Source organism: Bos indicus, chromosome 24 (genome assembly GCF_029378745.1).
Source record: "Bos indicus isolate NIAB-ARS_2022 breed Sahiwal x Tharparkar chromosome 24, NIAB-ARS_B.indTharparkar_mat_pri_1.0, whole genome shotgun sequence".
NCBI lineage: Eukaryota > Metazoa > Chordata > Mammalia > Artiodactyla > Bovidae > Bos > Bos indicus.
The window spans coordinates 21882093-21899219 of NC_091783.1; the positions used below are offsets into that span (position 1 = coordinate 21882093).

General features: G+C 39.3%; 1 long non-coding RNA gene across 1 annotated transcript in view; it reads left to right on the forward strand.

Moving 5' to 3' along the window:
- Positions 1-440: 440 nt before the first annotated feature.
- LOC139179345 (uncharacterized) overlaps positions 441-17127 on the forward strand; it is a 31999-nt gene continuing 15312 nt past the window's right edge. Inside the window, exon 1 of the long non-coding RNA XR_011563722.1 lies at positions 441-697. This is a non-coding gene — a long non-coding RNA (uncharacterized lncRNA). The remainder of the gene's footprint in view (positions 698-17127) is intronic.

The following is a 17127-nucleotide window of genomic DNA, read 5'->3' on the forward strand; positions in this document are numbered from 1 at the left end:
ACTTTTTTTAACCTTTTATTTTGAAATAATTATGAATGCATAAGAAGTTGTAAAAACTGTACAGAGATGTACTTCATACCCTTCACCCATTCCCCTGGGTGGTTACTTCTTATAACACTAACTTATAAAAAAGCTATAAACTTGTTAACTATACTTAAATATCAAAACCCGGAAATTAGCATTGGTACAATGTGTGTGTATGGTTCAGTACCATTTTATCACATGTGCAGATTCTCTAACAAAGTATAGAACTATTCCATCACCACAAAGATCTTCACACTCTTCCTTCGTTAGTCACCCCCATCTATCCCCCACCCACACCCTCTAACCCCTGGCAACCACAATCTGTTTTATATCTATATATTTTTTTTATTCAAGGATGTTATGTAATAGAATTATACAGTATGTGACCGCTTGAGACTGGCTTTTTCTTTTTTGTCTCTGCCAGTTAAGCATGGACTGTGGGCCTTCCATAGAAGGTTGCCCACAGCCTTCTATTTAAAAAAAAAAATTCTTATAATTTATTTATTTGGCTGCTTCTGGTTTTAGTCATGTCATGTGAAATCTTGTGTGTGGGCTCAGTAGTTATGGTACTCAGACTTAGCTGCCCTGGAACACGTGGGATCATTTCCCTGACCAGGGATCAAACCCATGTCTCCTGCACTGGAAGGCAGGTTCTTAACCACTGGACCACTAGGTAAGTCCTTTTTATTATTATTATTTTTTTTTTTTTAGACAGCATAATACACTTCCATAAGGTTTGGTCATTTTGTTTGTTTTTGCTCGCCACTTGTCAGTTGGTCTGGGGTGAAAGTGCTGGCTTCCCATGTGGTCTTCTCTAACACCACCCCAGCAGTGGGTAGAGGGGTCATGAGAGGTGCCTTCTAATGTTAGAGTGAAGGTAGGACTCCCTCTGTTCAGCCTTTAGTTACCTGGGACAGGGGTGAGGTCACTTTTTTTTTTTTTTTTTGCAGGCTTTGGCTAGAATAGAGTGAAGTGAAAGTTGCTCAGTCATGTCCAACTCTCTGTGACTCCATGGACTGTAGCCTGTCAGGCTCCTCTGTCCATGGGGATTCTCCAAGCCAGAATACTAGAGTGGGTAGCCATTCCCTTTTCCAGGAGATTTTCCCAACCCAGGGATCTAACCCAGCTTTCCCGCATTCCAGGCGGATTCTTTCCCATATGAGCCCGCAGATAAGTCAGAATAGGGCAGTTCCTGGTGTAAACATTTTATACATTGCCCCTCTCCTGGTCCTTTGGCTAGTGAGAGCAGGCGATGCTTAGGGTTTTTTAAAAAATAGTTCTGTCATGCTCCTGGGTTGCCAGCTTCTCCAGTCCAAGACGTACAGGGCAAAACAAACCGACAGAAAACAACTCAGAGAACTCATCATCCTGTCATTCCTTGGATCCCAAAGTCCTTAGTCAATTGCTTTCTCTCTGCCTTTCAGAGTTTTCTCTTGTTTGTTTCATATACAATGTCCAGGGCTTTTACCTGTTCTTAGTGGGAAATGCACTTCAACCAAACTATTAGACAGGAACCAGAAGTGGAGAATAAAGGTTTAAAACGTAAATTAGAGCAGATTTCAGATTATTTCTATTAAAAAAAAAAAAAAACCACTCCCAGTTTCTTGCATTTCAGTAGGCTTTTATGAGTCAGAGAGAAAAGGCAAGATTTATTGCTGGTCTATTAGGAATTCTACAGATAAACTCTGGACATTTACATGGGCTATAATCTCATATGAGAAATAATAGAGGAAATCTTGAGAACTGCCAGATCATAGACTCCATGGAGTCTGAGGCCAGCAAGCATGAAGGAGTGGAAAAGCTGAGACATCCAGTTAGAAGAAGAAGCTGGAGGTTCTGCAAGTGAAATAGGCCTTGCACTGCGAAGCCTCAGAATGTGCCATTTGGGCACATGGTCAGTGAAGGTGAAGAATGCAGTGACAGAAATGAACCTAAAGACACTGAAAATAAGAGTCAGACAAGTCATCAATATGATTTTTTTTTTTTTTTAAGGTTAAGGAAATCAGGAGACAGGTTAGAAGCTAAAACCTAAGTCAGGAACAAAAATCATTAAGGGCAATGGGAGCAAGTCAGTTGACAGTAGATTTAGGTGGGCAGTCATCACTTGAAATCAAATGGAATGAATCTGAAAGGAAGAAAAACGGGAGAGACGATGGATTCACCGTTCAAAAGAGATAGGTGGATTAAAACAATCTGAGTTTTAGCACATGTGAATTCATTGTATTGTTAGATGACATTCAGGAAGACTCAGTGAAAAAAAGCTTGATAACTAGCACATGGTGGAAGAGGAGGCTGCAGGTCTTTTCCAGCTAAGAATGGCTTTGAGAAATTTATAAAATGCATTTTCTTGGGCCCTTCTTTCCCCCAGTTGTAGCTTGTCAGTCTTGCAGGGCATCAGTCAACCTGGAGAATTATTTACACATTTTTAGCAAAGGACTGAGGCACTGCTTTTATAGATTTAGATCCAAAAGATGTGGTAACAGAAGCTTAGTGACTAATAGCAAAACCCTCACAATATGCCACACCACCTGGCTAAGTGACCCTTGAGATAGTTTCTACTAGCTCTGAGGATTCTGAATACAATCCGTCTTACACTGCCCTGCTGTGTTGGTCTTCCTGAAACACCAAGTTCATAAAACCGCTCTGTCCACACATATATTACTCAAGCCATCCAAGCCCTTCACAACCTGGTTGATTTCCACCCATCCCAGCCCTCTTGCGCACAGCTCACTCATAAGTATTCTCTGCTGCAGTCACCCCAGCCAGCTCATTGCTCCCTCTCTCCAGATTTATTATACTCTTATTTTTTCCTTGCCTTCTTTCCTCCACTTATCTTAATCCCTAAGGATTCTTTTTCAGTGCAATCTTCTTTACCTTCTACAACCTCTTCAGTAATCTCTTTCTCTTTTTGAATTCCTATCATCTGGGGCATTTTTCCCCCCCAACAAATTAGCTGGCTCATGATATGTTATCTACAATGTTTTATGTGTTTATGGTTTATATCACCTCCTAGACAGTATGTGCTATACTTTGCACATTTTACATATGAAAATAATATATACATATATAAGGTACATACATATGATAAAAAAAATTCAAATAGGATGGAAAGGTATGAAACAAAGGCTCAAAATTTTTCAACCCAACAGCATCCCCAAAGATAACTGCCTTTAACTGATTCTTCCTGGTTGTTGCCACCCCACCTCTGCTGATGGAAATCTCCCCTGCTTCTAAATAATATAGTTCAAATTCTTGATATATCAACTTTAGACAATTGTGTTTATCAATCCTTGTGGTCGTACAAATAATCCCCAAATCGTGGTTTACAACAAACACTTACTGCAATCTCCCAAGTCACTTGGCTTGGGTTAGTCATGGGCCTTGGGCTAATGAAGTGTCTGTTATTATTTGGGATACGCTTTTCCCATGACAGAGGGCCACAGCTGAAGGAAACAATTGAAACACGTGTTACTTCTAAAAGCCTCTGTTCAGAGCTAACCACTGTCATTTCCACCCACATTCCATGTTCAAAATAATTCACATGGCCAAACCCAGAGCTCATGGGGATAAAGGAGAAATTATGTATGCCCCTCAATCTTTCCCAGCAGCAGGGTCTTTTCCAATGAGTCAGTTCTTCGCATCAGGTGGCCGAAGTTTTGGAGCTTCAGCTTCAGCATCAGCCCTTCCAATGAATACTCAGGGTTGATTTCCTTTAGGATTGTCTGGTTTGATCTCCTTGTAGTCCAAGAGACCCTCAAGATTCTTCTCCAGCACCAAAACTCAAAAGGCAAAAGGAGAAGAGGGTGACAAAGGATGAGATGGTGAGCTAGCATCACTGACTCAGTGGACATGAATCCGAGTGAACCCTGGGAGATAGTGAAGGACAGGGAAGCCTGGTGTGCTGGTGTCCATGGGGTCGTAAAGACTCAGACGTGACTTAGCGACGGAACAACAACATACGTGCCCTGTGAAGTGGCATGACAGAGAGAGTGGATGCATTATCCACTACATAGAAGAAGCAAAGATTTGGAAACAACATCCCACATATAGAAGTTTTTATTGATTTCCACTTATCGAAGATTAGGAATTGGGCCTATTAACCCCACCTCTGTCCCCCTCCTCTTTTTAATACTTTGTTAGTTGTGTTATAAGTACTTCTTCTACTAGCTTACTTTATAACTTTAAATTACAAAGAGAAAGTGCTTTTCTGGATCACTCAACTTCAGGTAGTGTCTCACAAGAGTCTTCATTATAAAAAAAATGAGGATATGTACACCCTTATACTCTTATATCCTCTCTTCTCTTTACATCTCATAATTTATATGTCATAGAGTTTTATAACATTTTCCTTCTGTTCTGGAACTATAAGTAAATCTTCCATGCTTTGTGTATAAATTGATTTAAAAAACTAAAATCCAATAAAAGGTGCTTGAAATATAAAATTGTGTACATATTTCTTGATTCTGTAGAATCAAGAAATCTAGGTAGACCTGTGAAGAAGGAAATGCACTTACACTTTTCCTAAATATGTGTAGATTCAAAAATAATATTTCAAAAACCAAGATTGAATATTTTATTTTCATTACACTCCATATGCTAGTGAGAATCATGTTACATTTGTTTTATATAGGCTGTGATTTTGCTATAGAGATTTTTTTTTTAGAAAACTTCCGTTTGCCTTACTTTTCTCTTGTTAACAGAAGAAATAATCACCTTCACTCTATCACTAAGTTTATGTAACTTTAAAAATAATACTTGTTTCTTAAAGTGAATTCATTTTCTTATCAAATGCATTTGTTTGAAAGTCATATATCTAGTTAAATAGTTAAAAGTCTTCTGTTTTATTTTGAAACAATTATCTTTATACCTGCTGCCCAACAAATAGCCTAGAGGTTCTTTTTATTGCTGTTCTGAGTTGTGGCCATTATTTTTTGGATTTCATTTCTTCATCTTCCTTTATTTTGATTTTCTTTTTTTTAAATTGGAATGTAATTGCTTTACAGTGCTGTGTTGCTGCTGCTGCTAAGTCGCTTCAGTCGTGTCCGACTCTGTGCGACCCCATAGATGGCAGCCCACCAGGCTCTTCCGTCCCTGGGATTCTCCAGGCAAGAATACTGGAGTGGGTTGCCATTTCCTTCTCCAAGGCATGCAAGTGAAAAGTGAAAGTGAAGTCGCTCAGTCGTGTCTGACTCTTAGCGACCCCATGGACTGCAGCCCACCAGGCTCCTCCATCCATGGGATTTTCCAAGCAAGAGTACTGGAGTGGGTTGCCATTGCCTTCTCCACCCATGTTGTGTTAGCTTCTGCTATACAACAAAGTGAATCAGCTATATGTATACATATACCGCTTCCCTCTTGAACCTCCCTCCCACACCTCCGGTCATCACAGCACTGATAGCTCCCCGTGCTATACAGCAGCTTCCCACTAGCTGTCTATTTCACACAGGGCAGTATATATATGTCAGTTCAACTCTCCCAGTTCGTCTCACCCTCCCTTTCCCTCCCCGTGGCTGCATGTCTGTTCTCTACATTTGCATCTCTATTCCTGCCCTGAAAACAGATTCATCTGTACTATCTTTCTAGATTCCATACATATGCATTAATATATGATTTTTTTTTTCCTCATTCTGACTTACTTCAAACTGTATGACAGACTCTAGGTCCAACCACATCACTACAAAGGACCCAATTTCTTTCTTTTTTATGGCTGAGTAATATTCCATTGAATACACACACCACGTCTTCCTTATCCATTCATTGGTCAATGGACATTTACTCTGCTTCCATGTCCTGACTGTTGTAAATAGTGCTGCAATGAACACTGGGGTACATGTACCATTGAATTATGGCTTTCTCAGGGTATATGCCCAGTAGTGAGATTGCTGGGTTTTTTTGTTTTCTTAAAGTATATACTCAAGTGATTTTTTTTCCATAAAGGGAGGAAAATGTTGAACTCTTTCAGTGTGGCTTGCAGACTGGTAAATTGGCTAGATATAGAATTCTACACTCCAAATGACTTTCTGTTAGCATTTTGAAGGCATTGTTCTACTGTATTCCAGCCTACAGCTGAAAAATCTGAAAGCCATATGTGAAAATAAAGTGAAAGTTGCTCAGTCATGTCTGACTCTTTATGACCACCTGGACTATACAGGCCATGGAATTCTCCAGACCAGAATACTGGAGTGGGTAGCCTTTCCCTTCTCCAGGGGATCTTCCTAACCCAGGGACTGAACCCAGGTCTCATGCATTGCAGGTGGATCCATTACCAGCTGAGCCACAAGGGAAGCCCAAGGATACTGGAGTGGGTAGCCTATCCCTTTTCCAGCGGATATTCCCGCCCTAGGAATCAAACCAGGGTCTCCTGCATTGCAGGCAGATTCTTTACCAGCTGAGCCACCAGGGGATCCGTCAGCAAATGAGTTGTTTTTGCTCTCAAGAAGCTTCCAGAGTTTCCTCTTTAACTTAGTATAGTCAAAGTTCATAAGAATATCTGTGTCCACAATAAGTGCTGTTCAAAAAGCAGTCAACTATTTAACCAACAAGCATTTTGATGTCCTATTACATGATCAACAGTGTTGAAGATATGTGCGGCACATACAAGAGGAACACAGTTATTTCTCAGAGAGCTTCAATGTACAGGAATACATTTGTGGTCGGGAATAAATCTCGACTCTTACATAATGGATTCTTAAATAAGCCAAGTTGCATTCAGTCATTTATTTTGTGTTTGATGAGGCTGTGTACAATAAAAGCTATTTATTTTTCCACCTTCTGGTAAAAATATTAAATTCTGTGACTTGTGAGGAGGAAATAAAGTTAGCCATTCCTTTGTGCTATTGCTCCCTTTTGCTGAAAGCTGCCTTTTGTTTTCCTGTCTGAAGTTTCCTTTTCTTCTAATCTTCCATTACCGTCATTTAAAAATAATTATTAAATATTTTAAATATTTAGTAAGTGACTAAGGCAATGGCACCCCACTCCAGTACTCTTGCCTGGAAAATCCCAGGGATGGGGGAGCCTGGTGGGCTGCCATCTATGGGATCGCACAGCGTCGGACACAACTGAAGTGACTTAGCAGCAGCAGCATACAGTTGAAATTCATCCTTTTTATTCCCTCGTTTTGGTTTCTCCTGCAACTTGATCACATTTACAGTGAGCTTCTCACTGGCTTGGTTTGTCTATTGCTATACTTTCTCACAGGATCATAGCACTCACATCCCCTAACCTAGGTATCTATACCAACAAAGAAAACAAAACCAAGACCATTTCTTTCCTTTTCTTGTGGGTATACTCCTAGAGCACTTAAACCAGCGGCCCCCAACTCATTGGCACCAGGGACTGGTTTTGTGGAAGACAGTTTTTCCACAGATGGGGAGCAGAGTGGCAGGGAAGGCTTCAGGATGATTCAAATGCATTACATTTATTGTTCATTTTATTTCTATTATTATTACATCAGCTCCACCTCAGATCACTGGGTATTAGACCCCAGAAGTTGGGCAACCCTGACTTAGACCATGAAGGCCAGATTTCTGCCATTACAGTGAGTAATGACATGATCTCCTTTTAAAGTTGATGAGAATAAATGAAATATGACTGGAAAAAAGGACCCAAGATGGTTTCTCCTCAAAGTAAGGTGAGAACATTACCTCCAAATGTCTTTATAATCTGTGTCACCAGTTTCAAGAAAAAGACAATCAAGGAATATTTTAAAGAAATAGATACTTAAAAGCATGGAGAAAGAGCTCACTTCTTTTATACTACATCCTTGAAATATCTTAAATTCATGTTTCTCAATTTTTAGTGTGATTCAGACTCCTCTGGAGATGCTTGTTAAAAATAGGATTCTCTGGGTCCCACTGCTGGAGTATCGTGGAGCAGGTAGAGCAGGTTCTATCCACTCCCAGATCCAGACATCTTCCAGGAAATTTTTTGAGATTTTTAGGCTAGATCTCGACCAAGCAGTTTAAAACCTGAAGATCTGTATTGCAAAAGAACAGCTGAATGCTATTGCCAAACAGTTGCCACCCACCCCACCCTCAAAATGTGTCGAGTATTCTGAAGACTTTGCCGTGTTTATCTTTCTTTGCATATCTGTTAGTGACTCAGACAACTAACTGTTGTTGACGAAGTGAGACAAGGTAGGACATTAATATTTTCCTTTGGGAGTTTTCTCAACATCCCTTTCAGACAAATGATTGGAAGATAAATCTTGAAGCAGAGGAGGTTGAAGCCTGAACAATGTACACATGTGTCTTGTTTGGTCGCTAAGTTGTGTCTGATCCTTTGCAACCCCATGGACTGCAGCATGCCAGGCTCCCCTGTCCTTCTCTATCTCCAGAAATTTGCTCAACTTCATGTCCATTGAGTCCATGACACTATCTAACCATTTTATAATCTGCTGCTGCCTTCTCCTTTTACCTTCAATCTTTCCCAACAGAAGGCAGAAGAAGGCAGAGGAGGCAGGAACAGATTGTGCTGTGCTGTGCTGTGCTTAGTCGCTCAGTCGTGTCCGACTATTTGCAACCCCATGGACTATAGCCCTCCAGGCTCCTCTGGCCATGGGGATTCTCCAGGCAAGAATACTGGTGTGGGTTGCCATGCTCTCCTCCATGGGATTTTCTCAACCCTGGGATCGAACTCAGGTCTCCCGCTTTGCAGGTGGATTCTTTACCATCTGAGCCACTTCACTCAGTCATGACTGAGTCTTTGTGAACTCATGGACTGTGGCTCGACAGACTCCTCTGTCCATGGAATTCTCCAGACAAGAATACTGGAGTGGGTAGCCATTACCTTCTCCAGGGGATCTTCCTGATCCAGGGATCAAACGCAGGTCTCCTGCATTGTAGGCAGATTCTTTACCATCTGAGTCACCAGGGAAGTCCTCTTTCCCAGTATCAGGGTCTTTTCCAATGGGCCTAAACACACATAAATTACATTCTTATATAGACATCTATGTGCAACAGATTTTCTACTTTAGAGATGAGGTAAAAAGGAGGTGAGACGGGAATGTAGGAGCTTCCTTCTAATACATGACTAATCAGAAAATCTTCTAGCCATTAAAAAAATAAAATAATTTGAAAGTCAATGGGAAAAATCAGATAAAATATTAGGATTTGATGACCTACAGAGAAACTGTATGGTCATCAAATTCCTACCTTTCTGGATGTTTTACTAATAATGTCCTCCCTAACCCATCTACCAAGAGGTCATCACCTGAGATTTTAATTTCTCAAAGTATTGAGAATTCAGTGACTCCAGAAGTCACTCATTCCACTATTGTTAAAGCTCCCTTAGACATTTCTGGCTTACACTGACAGAAAATCTGTGTCCTTTAGTTTCACCTTAACGTCAATTTTGTCTGACATTAAAACAGTTACACTATCTATTTTTGTGTTTTGGATATTTTTTTTCCTGTCCTTTTGAGACCGGAAGGGGACAAAACACGTTTAAAAGAATGACATAGCCCAAGGACATGACATAAACCCATTAAAAGCAACTAGATCCAGGATGGTGGATGAACTCACGTTCACTTGCCCTTGAGGCTCAGTATGCCCTCATTGTAACACATCAGCATGCTAAACCACACAGCCACAGGGGCCACGACCTCAAAGGTCAAAAAGTGGGCGATGGCCTGATTCCTGAAAATCCCCACCCCTTTCCCAAAGGAACTGGAATACTCCTCCCACTCATTAGCCTGTGAAATTACCCACTCCTACAAAAACTGACAACCCCATACCAAAGGGCCTCTCTTACCTCTTTTGCCTTCCAAGACGGCCCTCCCTCTGTCTGTGGAGTGTGTTTCTTCCCTGAATAAACCTTCTTTCACTTTGCTGTGGCTCACTCTTGAATTCTTTCCTATGCAAAGCCAACAACCCACAATTGGCAGCCATCCCATGGACTCAGACATCCATCCTCTCCTGCCCCACTCTGTGCTTAATTTTCAACTTTCTGTGTCTCATGTTTTAGGTATGTCTTTTGAAAATGACGTATAACTAGAGTTTAAAAGTGAGCAGCAAATTTTGTATTCAAGACCGAGTTTATTCTATTTAGAATTATATTTGAATCTAGTCCTACTCTCATTTTATACTTTCTTGTCCTATTTTTCTGATTTTGTTTCTGGTGTCCTTTTTTTGTCTTTTAAAAAATCCATTCTACTTTAATCCTGTCACTTATGCTTACCCATCTAACAGTTTAGAGATTATAATACAATATTTCTATTTCTTCTAGAAAGTCTAACAATGTTTAGATTCACTGATACTCTTACTGATGTATGTCTCTTTGAGAAATTTCTAGCCAAATCCTTTGCCCACATTTTAAAACAATTTTAAAGCAATTTTTAATTATTGAGTTGTAAGAGATTTTTACATATTCTAGATATAAGCCCCATATCAGATATCTGATTTATAAATATTTTCTTCCATTCTGTACGTTTCTTCTCACTTTCATGATGGTATCCATTGAAGCACATTTTTAAAAAGTTTTGATGAAGTCCAATGTATCTGCTTTTTCTGTTGTCATGTGTGCTTTTCATGTCATATCTAAGAAATCATACAATCCAAGATCACAAAGACTTACTCCAGTGTTTTCTTCTAAGAATTTTGTATTTTCTGTTGAGATGATTATGTGGTTTTTGTCTTTCATTCTATTAATATAGTGTTTTACATTGATTATTTTTCATATCTTAAGCCAACCTTGCATCCCTATGAAAAATCTTGCTTATTCATGGTGTATAATCCTTTTTATAAGCTGTTGAATTCAGTTTGCTGGTATTTTGTTGAGGATATTTGAGTCTATCCCATAAGGGATTTTGTAGTTTTCTTGTGATGTCTTTGCTTAATTTTGGTATCAAGGTAACATTGCCCTCATAGAATGAGTTGAGAAGTGTACCATCTGTTCTAATTTTTGGAAGAGTTTATTAAGAACTGGTGCTAATTCTTTCTTAAAAGAATTCACTAGTGAGGTCATGTGGGACTGGATTTTTCATTTTGGAAAGTTGTTGTTTGGTTGGTGTTTTGTTTGTTTTCTTTTTGTTTTTGTTTCACTGATAATGCTATGTCTTTACTTACAGTTCTACTCAGATTTTCTCTTTCTTTTGGACTCAGTTATGATAGTTTGTGTCTTTCTAGCAATTTGTTCATTTTATCTAGTCTATTGAGTTTTTAAAATTATTATTGTTTTCTAGATTTATTGTTCTGCTGAATGCCTGGACATAAGTGATAGAACATTCAACATTGTATATTCCCTTATAATCCTTTTTATTTCTGAAATATCAGAAACACTATCTCCATTTTCATTCCTGATTTTAGTAATTTGAATCTTCTCTCTCTTTTCTGTTTGACAGTCTAGCTCATATTTTGTCAAATTTTTGATATTTCAAATAAAAAAACTTTTCATTTTGTTGATTTTTCTCTTTTGGTTTTATATTCTTTGTTTTATTTATTTTCTCTCTAGTTTCTATGATTTTGTTCCTTCTGCTTGTTTTGGGTTTAATTTGCTCTTCTTTTTCTAATTTCTTAAGGTAGAAGATTAGGCTCTTGATTGAGATTTTTCTTTCTTTCTTTTTTTTTTTTTAAATATAGGTGTTTGCAGGTATAAATTTCCCTCTAAGCCCTGTTTTGCGTTTCATTTTCACATTCATCTCAAAGTATTTTCTAATTTCTCTTGTGAATTCTTCTTTGACCCATTGGTTATTTAGGGGTATATTATTTAATTTTAATATATTTATTTATAAGTATCCTAAATTTCTTCTGTTATTGACTTCTAATTTCATTCTACTTTGTTCAGATTACATATTTTGTATGATTTCAATATTGCTTTCTATTATTGAGGCTTGTTTTATGCCCTAGAATATGGTCTATTCTGGAGTATGTTCTAAGTGCACTTGAGAAGAATATAAATTCTGATGCTATTAGATAGAATGTTATACACATGACTATTAGATCTACTTGGCTTATAACATTATTTAAAACATCTACTTTTTAACTGGCCTTTTGCCTGTTCTTGAAACTATTATATTTTTCATTTTCTGTAACTTCTTTTTTAGTCATTTAAAATTATCCTTGGTTATTTTTCTTATTGCTCTTTTTCTCGTCATATTCCTCTCCTCTTTTTATTTCTATATACAAATTAAGCAAATTTGTTTTATAGTTAGTGTATGATACTTCCACTTAATAGAAGTTTTTGTAGATTGAGTCTTCTGTCTGCTCTCACTTGGGTTGCCTTGTTTTCTTGCATGTTCTGTAGTACTTGAGAGTGAGCTCCTGTTCTTTGGAACTTTATCTGGAAATAAACTTCAACTTTTCACAAAAGATTTGACTTGGTTCTCTAGGTGCTTGAAATTACTTGAACTTTTTAGACTAAGATTTTTTTTTAGAACCTTGTAGATAGTTGAATACAGGACAAAACTCATATGAGGCTGACTGAGACAGACTTACACACCTTACCAGACAGACTTTTACCAGGTAGACTTACTTAACTACTTACCAGGTAAACTTTTCTCCCTCTCCCCAAGTCCAAAGTCAACATGTTTCCTTGTTGTCTTTTTCATTAGGGTGGATTTCTTTGTAATTTATCATTTTATCAATGCTATGTTCCTTGGGGGTTCCCAACATTACACAGGATATCCTTTTGATTCTACACTTGGGCAGGCCTTGGATTTTGGCTTCTGTTTTCCTATCCTGAAGGACTACCTATTGACAGATCACGGTCACTTGGGCTGATGGTCTCAAAGTAAAAGCCAACCTCAGGGCCATCTTCCCTCCCTGGATTTAACTTTCATTTCATTTTTGGCTTATGAGGCATTTTTTCTTGCAAGTTCAGTAATGCATTTTTAAATAGATGTATTTTAAAATTGTATTCAGCAGTTTTAGTTGTATCTTTGGGATGGTTATTTAAGGTATGTAGTTCATCATACTGCCCCATATTATCCAGTAAGCCTCAGAAGCACAGCAACTTCTACACTTCAGAGAAAAGAACACATTAGAAAGTTGTTACTTTTGGGAATTCCCTGGCATCCCAGTAGTTAGGACTCCATGCTTTCATGCTGAGGGCACAGGTTTAATTTCTGCTGGGGAACTAAGATCCCACAAGTTGCACAGCAAAGCATCCCCCACCACAAAAGAAAAAAAGTTACTGCTTTTAACTGCCTTCTGGGTGCATCTCACAATCTGAAAAGACACTGCTTGAACAGGAAGTTCTTGAGGCATAACCATTCACGCTGCTCACCCTTAGCTTCTCCACTCTTGTGTCTACCCAGTCTCCTTGATACCAAGGTCTCAGGTCAGAAAGACAATGTTCCCAAAGCAGAGAGCAGCAGGATGAACCAATGTGTGAGGATAAGCAGCAGGAATAGACTGGCAAGCTGAGGGTCTGGAGCATGGTGATAGTTGTATACATGTGAGTGAAATGTGGGCAGCAGAGTGAGGGACCAGGGCCATGGCTGTGTATAGTCAGGATGCCACAGGAGAGCCCACCAATATTTGAGGTCAGTTTCATGTCTCCTCCATTCCTGCAAGCTGTGCATCTATTTACACATCTTTCAGATCATGACATGAGAACTGCCACTATGAACATTGCTGACAGAACCATATCCCCCCAGATGCTGTCACCTCATTAACAGAGTCAGCCGGGACTGCCTCAGTTTTGCCCTGTTGATTCATTTAGAGGCATCACCTAAAATACTTAATAATAATTCATATCTCTCCCATTTCTTATTGGATGGTTTTTTTTTAATCTTAGTATATAAACACACATTTATCACTTCAATTTGTTTGTTTCATCCTTCCAGTCTAGCCAGCAAGAGCTTTCAGTTCTGATTCTGTCTTTAGTATGTACTGTCTTTCTTGTCATCTGCTAATAGGATGAGTACTTCACTGTCTACGCATCCAAATCACTGATAAAATATTAAGCTAGATCAAAGCTTACCTCTTGAAATTTCCTTCCAAACTGATGTTGATACATTACTCAATACCCTTTGGGTATGATTGTTCAACTGATTATTAATCCACCTAGGTGTACCCAGAACAAGTCTGCATGAATGCCACATATGTTCTTGTCAGTAGCCTTATTATAGGCACACATGTTGCTGAGCTACCAGTACAGTAAACATCTCAAAAGAGTGAAACAAAACAAGTTTAACAAGATTTGTTCTTGGTGCAACCGTGTCCAAGCTTGGCAATCTGTGTTGCCTTTTTAAGTGACTCACCAACATCATTTTGTTAATCGACTCTAGAAAAATGACCAAAGACTGTCATCAAATTTACCAGTTTGCAGTTTGTTTAGGCCTTCTTCCTTCTTTTTAAGATTAAAAAAAAAATTATTTTCATTAAAAAAAATGTTTGTTTATTTGGCTGTACAGGTTCTTAGCTGCAGCACGTGGGATCTTCAATCTTCATTGTAGCACGCAAGATCTAGTTCCCCAACCAGGGGTTGCACCCAGGCCCCCTGCATTGGGAGTATGAACTTTAAGCCACTGGACCACCAGGGAAGTCCTTCAAAAACTCTCATTTATATCCATTTAAATCATTTAGCTTGCCTGGTTGAGCTCTTATATACTGTATTATGTAGAAAACTTTAAAAGGAGGTCTGAAACATCAGCTTATACAAAATCGAAATTTATTTCTCTCTTACATAAAGGCTGAGTAGGCACCTCTGGTTGTTATGGCAGCTTCATAATAATAAGGGGCTCCTCGTCCTTCTCTCCTGTTTCTGTGGCATTCTTAACCTGCAGCTTCTATCTCACAGATTAGGATGGGCATGCCTGCTCCTGCTCTCACTTCTTCATTCGAGCCAGTGGGAAGGCAAAAAGGAACGAGAGGAGGACATGCTCTTTCCTTTAACATGAATACTCCAGAAAGTTCAGACATCACCTTTGCTTTATGTCACTGGTCATAACTTAATTGCATGGCCACATCTAGCTGAACAGGAGCCTGGGAAATAGCCATCTTCATTTTTGATGGCTAAGGACCTCCCTAGGTTTACCAAGGTCTTTTCTAGGAAGTCCTGCATCCTAGGAATCCCTGCAGACCTGGGCAAAAAGAGAGACTGGCCACTCTATATCTAACTAAAACTCGGAGTTTCTAAAGAAAGAAGGTGTGTGTATGTGCTCAGTAATGTCTGACTCTTTGCAAACCCATGGACTGTAGCCTGCTAGGCTCCTCTGTCCATGGAATTTTCCAGGCAAGAGTATTGCAGTGGGTTGCCATTTCCTACTCCAAGGGATCTTCCTGACCCAGGGATCAAATCTGTGTCTCTTGTTTCTCCTGCATTGGTTGTGCTTAGCCACTTAGTGGTGTCTGACTCTTTGCTACCCCATGGACTGTCGCCCACCAGGATCCTCTGTCTATGGGGATTCTCCAGGCAAGAATACTGAGTAGATCGCCATTTCCTTCTCCAGGGGATCTAGCCGACCCAGGGATCGAACCCAGGTCTTCCACATTGGCAGTGGGTTCTTAACCACTGTGCCACTGGGGAAGCCCAAAAGAAAGAAGGGGAAGATGATTATTGGTGGACCACTAGGTCTCTCCCTCACCCTCCAATTTGTTTTATGGATCTACTATTTCTTCCTATATGCAGCCTGCCTTTCCTCCTTTTAGACTGCAGATTTCCCCCTGAAATAGAAGCCTAAAGCAAAATAAGTGTTAAAGAGTCTGCATTGTCCTTATTATCCAGGAACACTGCATCTATGGTCCACTCTCCCTTCTCTTCCTCTGAACATTTGTGTAAGCCTGTTTAACTGATATTGGCATTAAAAAAAAATCACTCAGACAATTCACAAAAGAATTTATTAAAACGGCAAAGAAGGGCATGAACAGATGTTTCACATCACTAGTCATCAGGAAAATGCAAACTAAACCCACAATGAAACCCCACTATACATCCCCTAGAATAACTAAACTTTAAAAAGACACAGATAGTAGGGACTTCCTTCCTGGAGGAGGACATGGCAACCCACTCCAGTATTCTTGCCTGGAGAATCCCTATGGACAGAGGACCCTGGAGGGATACAGTCCATGGAGTCGCAAAGAGTCTGACATGACTGAGTGACTAAGCACAGCTAAGCACAGATACTTCCCTGGTGGTCCAGTGACTAAGACTCCACGGTCCCAATCAGGGGGCCTGGGTTCAAACCCTCATAAAGGAATTAGATCCCACATGCTGAAACTAAGAGTTTGCCTGCCATAACGAAGGTTGAAGATCCCACATGTTATGACTAAGACTCACTGCAGCCTAAATGGATAAATATATTTTTTAAAAAAGACTGATGATAGCAAGCAGTGGTGAGAATGGGACACAACTGGCCTTCTCATACATCCCTTTGGAAGACAGTTTGACTTCATCTTAAGGCGTTGAACACACACAGTACAATCTAGCCATTCCACTCCTAGGCATTTGCTCAAGAAAAGTGAAAGCTTATGTTTCTCCAAAGACTTGATCATGGATGTTCACAGCAACTTGGTGCAACTTTATTTGCAATAACCATAAGCCTGTGAATAACCCAATGGATAAACAAATTGTGGTGTAGCCACGCAATAGATGCTACTCAAGCAAACAAAAGAACAAACCACTGACTTATGAAACAGCATGGATGGATCTGAAAATCATTACACTGAGTAAAAGAAGACAAGAGCTAAAATATATATATATGTATGTATATGAGCCCATTTATTGTAAGATCTCATTTGTATAAGATTCTAGTAAATGCAAATAACATAGTGACAGAAACAGATCAGAGGTTACCTACGAACAGAAGTAGTAGGAGGGCTGGGTTATCAAGGGACATAGGAACTTTTCAAGAGTGACGGGAAGAAATGTTCAGTACCTTGACTGGGTGTTGTTTAATTTCACACTTAAAAATATTCAGATTATACCTGAGCAAAGCAGTTTTAAGAAAGTGAACTATTTTTGGCAAAACTAAGATATAGTGTTAGAAGTCAAGATAGCAGTTAGCCTTAGCCAAGCGTGAGGGTTGGGGTGCTTAATGATTAGAAAAGCCATGAGGAGGTTTCTAGAGGTGCTGGCTGTATTCTGGGTATTTTTTAATCTGGGTGCTGGTTACATGGATGTGTTCAGTTGTGAAAATGGATGTATGATATGGTTGTGATTGTT